The 11,260-nt window shown below is 42.1% G+C and overlaps 1 non-coding gene across 1 annotated transcript; it reads right to left on the reverse strand.

Annotated features, from left to right (window-relative positions):
• Positions 1–10,752: 10,752 nt before the first annotated feature.
• On the reverse strand, positions 10,753–10,824 carry TRNAC-GCA. Its single transcript has one exon. It is a non-coding gene; the product is annotated as a tRNA-Cys (tRNA).
• Between the last annotated feature and the right edge of the window lie 436 nt (positions 10,825–11,260).

Consider the following 11,260-nt stretch of genomic DNA (forward strand, 5'->3'; position numbering starts at 1 on the left):
AATGTTAAGAACCACTTTCTTATGTTCGGTACTGTATCTGTATATGTACATGCTCCATTGGTTACAGAACTACTTGTTCTGTTCTGGTGATCTTCATCAGCTTTTGTTGCTAAGAATGACATGGTTTTGATGATCAAACTTTTAAAGGGAATTTTAAAATCTCAAATAATAAAGCTTTTCTTAATACTCCTTTTTTTTCAAAATTTTCCAAGCAGTTCTTACTGTATTAATTTTCTATGGCTGTACAACAAAGCTTAGCATCACTCTAAGCACAACAAACCTGAGTGTCTTAAAACAACACAAACTTACAGTTTTTGCAGGTCAGCATTTCACAAACCTGAGTGGGTTTCAAGGTGTCAGAAGGGCTGTGATTCTTATCTGAGGATTGGAAACCTCTCCCTAGCTCTCTTACTGTTACAGAATTGAATTCCTTGTGGCTGTACAACTCTATTTAAGTTGTAAATTAAGCACTAATCATTTATGATGTGATCTGGCAAGAACGATCTGCAAAATATCACCATCTGAAAGTCCTAACTAAGGACTTATTAGAAGCAAGGATAGGCATGACGCTGGAGAGTCAATCACACAGAACTTTTTGTATTTTCAAACACTTGAGCATTTTCAAATACTTTCAGACATTTTGGGTGAGCTAATATATAATGAGTTGGCTGGTTGCTCTGAATTTTGAAGGACAAAGTGAGGAAACAAAAGGATGATTTCAGTTACAGCATTAGCGAGGTGGCAATCCCTAGCCACCTACTTCTCCAGAAGGCTGTGTATGCTCTGAACCAACATTCAGTATATGGTGCTGTTTCTCCCATAACCAGGGTTTAGGAGTCCAGGAATCAAGAGGTCAGATGGGAGTGGCACCAGTTACCATCACCCTTAGTGACAACACTAGCAAAAATTTTGCTTCCTGTCTCTGTGACCTTATGTTCTGCTGGCCTAGAGGTCTTAGTTCCAAAGAGAGCAATGCTTCCACCAGTAGACACAACAATGATTTCATTGAATTGGAAATCAAGACTGTCACCTGGTCACTTTGGGTTCCTCATGCTTCTGAATCATCCGGCAAAAAAAAGAGTTACTGTTGTCTGGGGAGACTGGTTCTGAGTGTCGAGGGGAAATTGGACTGCAGCTCCTCAAAGGGGGTAAGCAAGAGTAGGTCTGAAATACAGAAGCTCATGGAAATGTTTCTTTACTTGCAGAAGACGAAACATCTTATTAACGTATAGCATTCACACAGAAAAGTATACAAATCACAGGCACACACTCAAATATTCACAGAATTAATACTTCCTCAAGTGAAAGTGAAAGTCAGTCGTGTCTGACTCTTTGTGACCCCACAGACTATACTGTCCATGGAATTCTCTAGGCCAGAATACTGGAGTGGGTAGCCTTTCCCTTCTCCAGGGGATCTTCCCAACCCAGGGATTGAACCCGAGTCTCCCGCATTGCAGGCGGATTCTTTACCAGCTGAGCCATACTTCCTCAACCTGCCTGATCTATCTCCATTGTTGTTGCTGCTCAGTCGCTCAGTTGTGTCCAATTCTTTGGGACCCCATGGACTGCAGCACACCAGGCTTCCCCGTCTTTCACTAACTCCTAGAGTTTACTCAAACTCATGTTCATTGAATTGGTGATTCTATCCAACCATCTCATCCACTGTCACCTGCTTTTCCTCCTGCCCTCAATTTTTCTGAGCATCAGGGTCTTTTCCAATGAGTCAGCTCTTTACATCAGGTGGCGTTATGTTTGCAAAATTCATCCAAATTGTAATTTGTAGTTGCTGATTCTCATTGCTGTATAGTATTCCATTGTGGGAATCCACTATTTATTTATACATTCTGCTGGATCATTTCCAAATGTTCATTGTAATGAGTTGTGCAGCTATAATCATTCTTGAACATATGCTTTGGTGAACATATAGCCATGGGGATTTTAATTAGAATTTTTATAAACTCCATACATAACTTTGGCAATAATTGAATACTTTCTTTCCTTGATCCAGTAACTTGATAGATCTATCCATTTATTTAAAATCCAAGTCTCTTTCAGTGATGATTTTTCTATACTTATACAGTTTGATGCCCATTAGCCCTGGTTAAAGAAGGCAGGAGCAAGGAAATTCCTTTTTTTTAGGGATGTATGTTTTATCTTATTTATTTTTATGGAGTATAGTTGCTTTACAATGTTGTGCTGATTTCTGCCTCACAGCAAAACGTGTCAGCTATATACATATAACCCCTCTTTTTTGGATTTCCTTCCCATTTAGTTCACCACAGAAATGAGCAGAGTTCCCTTTGCTATATAGTACATTCTTATTAGTTATCTATTTTATACATAGTATCAATAGTGTATGTATGACAATCCCAACTCATCCCTGCCCCCTACAGGGCCAAGGAAATTCTGACATCTCTCTTACCTGCTAACATTCACTATCTTGCCAAAGCATTGTTCTGGGCCATTTCCCCCATATTCTGTTCTGAGAACAGATCTTACAACTTCAGTTTCCTTCCCTTTTCACAAGTGCTGCTTGAGCCCAATCATTTGCTTTCACAATACATTTCTTGCTTTCATTCCTGGTTATCTCTGGCTCATTCAGTTTTTTTGTACATGACCTTTTAAAATGTGCACTCCCCCGATAGCTCCCTAGGGGACTATTTGGGGTGTTTTTAGAGACTTCCTTTTCTGCATCATGCACTTTTAGAAATGCCCTTCCCTCTTGAATCATACTCTTGTTTAGAATCTTGTCTTCACATTTATAAAAAATATCTGCTTTGGTAATATCTTGGACATGTGTCTTACTATGTCTAGAATTCTTTCCAAATAATGAAATGGTCATCAAGAAATGCCAGACATTGACCAGATAGTTTGCCCTAGGCAAACAAAGCTTCTAGCTGATGGTGCAGTGCTAAAACCTTCTGTCACTATCATATCTTACTTTTAACTGAGCTGGTTTTATAAATTTTCATTAGGAAAACATCTGCTAGACCAAATAGTCTGTAAATGATGGAATCTCATCATGGACTCTGGGCATGTACTTTGGGACACTGAGCCCCTTCCAATGATCTCTAGGTGGGCATCACTTCCCTTGTCACCTGGTCAAGAGTGCAACTCTGTTCTTTCCTGCAGCCTCTGTGCTCTTTGACCCGGAGCAAAAAGAACCCTGCGATCCTTTTCCAGGCCTTCTAAGAGCCATGGGAAATATTAGTTCTCCAGGTACACCAGACCACAGTCCAAACTCACTCTTTGCACCCCATCTGCTCCATTAAGCATCCTTTATTGTTGTTCAGTTGCTCAGTCGTGTCCAACTCTATGCAACCCCATGGACTGCAGCACACCAGGCTTCCCCACCCTTCACTATTTCCCAGAGTTTGCGCAAATTCATGTCTATCAAGTCAGTGAAGCCCTCCAACCATCTTGTCTTCTGTCGCCCCCTTCTACTCCTGCCTTCAATCTTTCCCAGCATCAGGATCTTTTCCAATGAGTCACCTCTTTGCATCAGGTGGCCAAAGTGTCGGAGCTTCAGCTTCAGCATCCTACCTTCGCATAATTCTAGGTGAGAAGTAGTCACAACAAACTCTCCTTGTTTTCTGATGACCCCAGGCTCCCCAGAATCTTTATTAAACATGTACAGTAACTCCCTCACTGCACTCAGGCAGCTGCACCAGGGTCAACCTGCCCACCTGATAGCTCAGCCAATCTTCTCTCCATGGAGCAGATGTGGTCTTCCCAACTCCAACTCCAGAAGCAAATCTCTTAGAGATTCCAGGGTCACTTGGCTGGGCAGAGTCGTGGCAGAGGTGGAGGAAGTAATCTCTCATCTTTACACAAAGCCAGTGGTCCTTTGCTTGCTTTCCTGCTGCTTTTTTTTCTCTAGAAACTCTCCCTACCCTTTTGTTGGGGTTAACAGGGCCATTTTCTGCAGCTGTTTAGATAGACCCAAGGGAAGGGCCAGTCCTGATTTCTTATGCCAATTTTTAGAATTCAGGAGTATGTAACAAATGATTTGTCCTCAGTTTTGAATCTAAGTCAGCTATCTAAAAATAGCATAAAAGGTCTCCATCAACAACAGGTTACAAAGGATATATATAACAATGCTTTCCCAAGTGCTATGAAGAAAATGAAAGCATGTAACATGAGAAAAGGAGACACATATGAAGGTCAAGGACAGCTTCTTGGAGAAGGTGGTACCTGAGCACCCACCAAAACAATGGAAATCACTGAGCCCTTTGGAGATATGGGAAGAGATAATTTCGGGCAAATGGAGCTGCATGTGCAAAGACTCTGAGGTGGGAGTAAGCTTAGCTATTTTGAGAAGCATAGCGAAAGCCAGTGTTCCGCACAATATGAATTTTGCCTGGATTGGGCAAGACTACACCCCCATTCTCAGCCTCCCATCCAAATGGCACGATTCTCTTATCTGTGAGAGTACATTGCAATATGTCTCCTAATAATAAAGTCAGGGGATAGGTGATGCTTGGTGAAGTTGTTCTTAGAATGACCAAGAAGCACATTTGACATAAACACATCATTAAACCTTGCACCCTTAGCTATCACTAATGTAAAAATTATTCCTGTCTACTTTTAGGTAATGTGTCTACTTCTTGAACAGCTACCCTGGGGGTAATTATCCTCTGTTGATATCTGGACATTCTTTAAAATAAAGAAACCAACTGAAGTTTTCAAAAAGATTCCTGGTACCTAGAAAGCAGTGCTGAGTAATATAATCAGAATGACTTTTTAAACAATCATATGAAAAAGACAAAGAAATGTGTTTCTTGGGATGCAAATTATCAACAACAAAGCAAAATAAGTCTGTGGACATTTCATGGCAACTTCTAGAAAGGGAAATGATAAAAATATCTCCCAAAAGGTGGTAAAAGAGAAATTAATTCCAAAATTCCCATCCTTAGCTGGGATTTATAAAATGTCATTGATATTTCCTTAAAAATCAAATTTTTATTTAAAAGAAGATTTTTTAAAAAACCACTTAATCTCCTGAATGCAGAGCTATGACCAGGATTCACAGTCAATTCACATGGGTAGTGGGAAGTGTGAGCTGAATTGTTCTTTTTGTCTCTTCCACCACTCTTGGACACTCACTGACACAGACAAAACAAAACAAAAGCTCTCCTCTTTCATCCTTCAGTCAAAAAACAAGTCTCTGTGCATGTCAGCTCACAGTCAAGTAGCTTCGTTGTCTGACCTTTCTACTCCATAGAGAACCAAGTCTTGCAAAACTCTAATACGTACAAAGATGTGGTACTGACCATCACAATTATAAGAGAGTCCTCACAGTCCTCTCCCCCAAGCCCTGTGTACCTTTGCCTAGTTCCTGGGACTGTGAATATGATCCGTTTTACTCTCATGATTAGGTTACATTTATGCCATAATTGACCTTGAGGTAGGGAGATTATCTGGGTTCCGTTTAGTTCAGTTCAGTTGCTAAGTCGTGTCCGACTCTTTGCAACCCCATGGACTGCCACACGCCAGACTTCCCTCTCCTTTTACCATCTCCTGGGGCTTGCTCAAACTCATGTCCACTGAGTTGGTGATGCCATTCAACCATCTCATCCTCTGTCATCCCTGCCTGAACTAATCACCTGAGCTCTTTGAAGGCAGAGAGTTTCTCCAGCTCATCACAGAAGAGAAACTGAAAGATTGGGAGCTGGAAAGGATTCCATGCACACTTGCTGACTGGCAGATGGAGGAGGTCATGAGGCAAGGAATGTGGGCAGCTTGTGGAAACAGAGCAGCCTTTGGCCGAAAAGCCAGCAGAGAAATGGGGAGCTTAGTCCCACAACTGTAGGGAACTGAGTTCTGCCAATAATCTGAATGAGCCTGGAAGTGGATTCTTCCCTGGAGCCCACAGATAAGAGCTCAACCAGACTGATGCATTAATTTCACCCTTTGAGACTCTTCAGAAATCCCAGACACACCATGCGTTCTGATCTGTAACACACTGTGGGCTAATAAGTGAGTGTTGTCATATGTCAATTATATCTTAGTTTTTTTAATAAAAAGAAAAAAAGCATTACTTAAATGTTTACCTTTTTCCCAGACCTTTTTCCTTCCATTCTCTGACATGTAGGTAGGCATCTTTCTCATGGACTAATTACTTATTTCCCTTACTTACTAAATATTTCCTTAGACATAACAGCTTAGCCTGTATCCCTTCTATGTGGGCTGAATGTAGGAAGACAGAGTGAACAGAGATGGTGTACAAGAAAGAAGAAGAGAGAAAGATAAGAGAGAAAAGAAGAAGAAGAAAGTAGGAAAGAGGAAGAAAGAGGAGAGAAGGAAGGAAAAAAGAATGGAGGGATGGAGGGGAAAATGAGAGAGGGAGTGCTCTGGTTATCTCTAGCTGCATAACAAGTCACTCTAAAATGTGTAGTTTAAAACAACAGCTATTCTGTTATCTCATGATCCTGTGGATTGGCTGGCTCTGATGAGTGACACTTCAGCTCCATATGATACTGGCTAGGGCTGCAGATATTAAGGAACTTGGCTGGGCTGGAATGTCCAAGATGGCACTGACCCATGACCATGCCAACTGCTGTCCGGGAGGGATCTCAGCTGGGGCTGTAGACCACAGCCTCATGGTTCTCCTCCATGTGGTGTCTCCATGTGCCTTGGGCTCCTCCAGCATGGTTGCTGGGTTTCAAGAGGCTAGAAGCAGAAATGACCCATTTTGTTTAGGTCTGGGGGCAGCAGTCCAATAAGGTCACATCCCCTGCATTATCACCAGAGTCAGTTATAAGAGCTTAGATTCAAGAGGAGAGGAAATAAGTTCTGCTTCTTGAAATGAGAAGAGATGTACGTGTACAGGTTGGGAAAGGATTCTTGTGAGACATTATTGGAGGGTCACTACCACAGGAAGCAAGAGAGAAATACATTGAGAACCACCACCACCAGCACAGAGATCTTCCTAAAACTTAAGTCAGATCACACCACTCCACCACTCAAGGTCCCACCACTGTCTGCAAAGGAATACACAACCTGCTCCAACCCTTGAGCTCTTCTAAATCCAACTTCTTTTACTCTCTCTCTGGCTTATTGCACTCCAGACACACTGATCTCCTGGCTGTTTTTCAAGCACTTTCTTATCTTAGAGACATTGCCTTTGCTGTTTGTCTGTCTGGAAAGCGTTTTCCAGTTATCCACAAGTTTCCTTGCCTCACTTCTTTATCTCTCAGATCAAATGTCAGGGGAGCCTGTCCCAGCCACCCTACATAAAATAGCAACTTGCATCATCCCACCACTATGACTGAATTGTGTCCCCTCAACATTCACATGTTGAAGCTATAACCCCAGATGTGACTATATTTGGAAAAGGAAATAATATTAAGTGAGGTCATAAGAATGGAGACTGAATCTGATTTGCGTTCTTATAAGCACTTCCTCTTTCTCTGTCATGTGAAGACACACCAAAAAGGTGGCCATCTGCCAGCCAGGAAAAGAGCCCTCACCAGGAACTGAATCAGCCAGTGCCCTGACCTTGGACTTTCCAGCCTCCAGAACTGTGAGAATCAATTTCTTTTGTGTAAACCACTCAGCCTATGGTATTTGTTATGGCTGTCCAAATGGAAGAAAGTGCTTATCAACAGCCTCTAACCACCTATCCTGCCTAGTTCTTCTTTACAGCCCTTTATCACCACCTGGATCTTGTACATATATTTATTATTTGTGTGCTGTTTGGCTCTCCCCACCAGAATGCATGCTCAATGGAGAAAAACTTTGTCTGCTATAAGTGTTGCTGCACCAAAAAACTGTTGAGAAATACCTGCCAAAAATTTTGAGTGAAACAGTAAGAAGGGATTTTTTAGCATTGATGAAGGTGGAAAGAGCATTGTTGCTTCACCTACTGAAAGCATCACATTTACCTGCCTTTACCAGCAAAGAGAGCAAATGTTTTCAAAACGTAGCACAGATGAAATGCTGCCAGGACACCACCTTACTGAAACCCTATGACAGCAAAATGGAACAGGAAATGAAATAGTGTGATGGTGCTAGGTGATGCTGGACACTGCACAGACTAGTCTTGAGTATGGGGGATGTGTTTCTTACCTGTTCACATCTTTGCGGTGTATTTGAGTGCCTCTCACCCACAGGAACCTGTTAGTGTAGCATAGGTTAGATAGACATGTCCACTGGGAAAAAGTGGTTTAGCTCATTACAGACTCGTGATGTGTGTTTTGAACCTTCAGTAACGGTATATCTCAGAGCATCGTCTAAGAGCTCTGGGCCGTTGTTTCCATGACAGACTTACTGACGGTGCCCACTGAGACATTACGTTATGAATCTGTGGTGGAATATGTTGATGCCAGATTATTAACCCTTTAAGGGGGATCATCACTAACTTGCAACACCAAAGGTTAAGGCTGCAACAGCTTCTGGGACAAGGGAACTTGGAAACAGCGATGATACCAGTTCCTTGGGCTTAGTACTGCTCACGTCTGTGACATTTCTTAAATTCAGACTGCTCAGTCTCTCTGGCCAGTGGTTGAGTAAAGCAGCTGATGGTGCAGTCCTGGTTTACCAACCAAGAAACTGATATGGAATAAATTGTTTAAGGCCAGGTCACAGAAAGAATTAAAGAGAAATAGAGATGAGGAGTTGAAGAATTCAAACTAATGATCTGCTTTTAGTGCCAGTTTAGAAAAATTCTGCAGCAAGAAAATAAAATTGACCACTTAAGAGGTCATATTGTGTGTGTGTGTATGTGTATCTGTGTGTGTGCTCAGTCGTGATTCTTCTCAACCCCATGGACTATAGCCCCCAGGCTCCCCTGTCCATGGAATTTTCCAGGAAAGAATACTAGAATGGGTTGCCATTTCCTACTCTAGGGAATCTTCTTGACTCAGGGATCGAGCCTGCATCTCTTATATCTTCTGTATTGGCAGGAGAATTATTTACCACTATGCTTTCTGGGAAGCCCCAAGAGGTCACATTAAGGGACCCATTTCTGGCTTCCAAACCAAAGCATTCAGCTTTATTTCTCCATCATGAAGCCATTTCTCAAAAGATAGACTTTGACCCTGGCGAGACACCAGAGCTCTGTGGAACTCTGTGGAAGCAGATCGACAGAAACAAATGTGACAGTTTCCTGGGGCTGTCACTACAAATTACCATGAGCTTGGTGCTTAAAACAGACAAATAATTTATGGTTTGGAGACCAAAAGTCTGAAATCAGTAAGATAGGTTCCTTCTGGAAATTCTGAGGTGGAATCCATTCTGTACCTCTCTGCTAGCTTCTAGTGGCTCTGAAAATCCTTGGTATTTTTTGGCTTGTGGACAGATTACTCCAATATCTGCCTTCATCTTCACATGGCTTTCTGCTCTGTATCTCTCTGTCTTCTTTTCTGTCTGTTACAGACACTCATCATTGGGTTTAATGATCTTAACTGGAGAACTCTACTTTAATTACATCTACAAAGACCCTTATTCCAAATAAGATCACATTCTGAAGTTCCAGGAGTTAAGACTTGGACATATTTTTTAGGAGGACACTATTCAACCCATTGTCATCATGTCCAACTCTTCGACCGCATGGGCTGTAGCACACCAGGCTCCTCCGTCCTCCACCGTCTCCCAGAGTTTGCTCAGACTCATGTTCACTGAGTCAGTGTTTCTAACCAACCATCTCATCCTCTGCCACCCCCTTCTCTTTTTGCCTTCAGTCTTTCTCAGCATCATGGTCTTTTCCAATGAGTCAACTCTTTACATCAGGTGGCCAAAGTAATGGAACCTCAACTTCAGCTTCAGTCCTTCCAACAAACATTCAGGGTTGATTTCCTTTAGGAGTGACAGGTTTGATCTCCTTGCAGTCCAAGGGATTGTCAAGAGTCTTCTCTGGCGCCACAATTCAAAACTGTCAGTTCTTCAACACTCAGCCTTCTTTATGGTCCAACTCTCTTTTAACCCACTACATGCTCTTAACCCAAGTTCTCAGCAGGGTCCCAGTCACATGGCCAAAATATGCACATCACTTAGTTTTAAAGCTCAGATAAGATGATGGCATTGTGCCCTTGTAATTCTGCAGTGCTCCTCCTCTCTCTGAAGCCCTGTTTCACTCATCTTCAAATTTCTTCTTGATTCATATCTTCCCAAATCACAATAATTTCTATAGATTCCAGCAACTCCCTCCCCAAATCCTGCTTGTTCCCCAGACACCTCTATTTCTGCAAATCCATATCTTATTACAGAGTATGTTGAAAAGCATATAATTCTGATTAATTATCTATTTTATACACAACAGCATGTGTATATTGATCCCAATCTCCCAACCTTTCCCCCCACACCCCCGTTGGTATCCATACATTTGTTCTCTATGTTTGTATCTCTGTTTCTGCTTTGCAAATATTAATAGGCTCTAATGAGAACCTTGGAAAAGGAAATGGCAACCCACTCCAGTATTCATGCCTGGAGAATCCCATGGACAGAGGAGCCTGGCGGCCTACAGTCAATGGGGTCCCAAGAGTCAGACACAACTTAGCGACTAAACCACTACCACCACCACCAATGAGAACCTACTATATAGCAAAGTAGAAGGTACAATCTATTTGTAGAACATATTTTAAGTTAACTTTAAAAACACATTCCAATACACATTTAGTGACTTAGTGAAGTTGCTTAGTCGGGTCCAACTCTTTGTGACCCCATGGACTGTAGCCTACCAGGCTCCTCCGTCCATGGAATTATCCAGTCAAGAGTACTGGAGTGGGTTGCCATTTCCTTCTCCGGGGGATCTTCCCTACCCAGGGATCGAACCTGGGTCTCCCGCATTGCAGGCAGACACTTTACCATCTGAGCCACCAGGGAAGCCCCTATACACATTAGGGGCAGACAAATACTGTTTCATTCCACTTATTTGAAATGCCTAGACTTGTTAAATTCATACAGTCAGAAAGTACATTGGTAGATACCAGGGGCTGGAAGGTAGAGAGGGTGGGAAGGGGGAATGGGGAGTTAGTGTTCAATGGAGACAAAGTTTTAGTTTAGGAAGATGAAGAATTCACGAGATGGATGATGGTGAGAGTTTCATTGTACATTCATACAACTATGTGAATGTACCTAGTGCCACTGAACTGCTCAGTTAAATATGGTTAAAATAGCATGTTTTATATTATATGACTTTTACTACAATTTTAAAAAAAAGCATATGATCCTGGCCCTGTCACTTGTATCTTTGTCATGTCACCATAGAGGAGGTATGAACCTCTCTGAGGCTCAGTCTCCTTACCTGAGAAATAGGGGT

This window comes from Cervus canadensis, chromosome 24 (assembly GCF_019320065.1).
Source record: "Cervus canadensis isolate Bull #8, Minnesota chromosome 24, ASM1932006v1, whole genome shotgun sequence".
NCBI classification, from domain to species: Eukaryota; Metazoa; Chordata; class Mammalia; order Artiodactyla; family Cervidae; genus Cervus; species Cervus canadensis.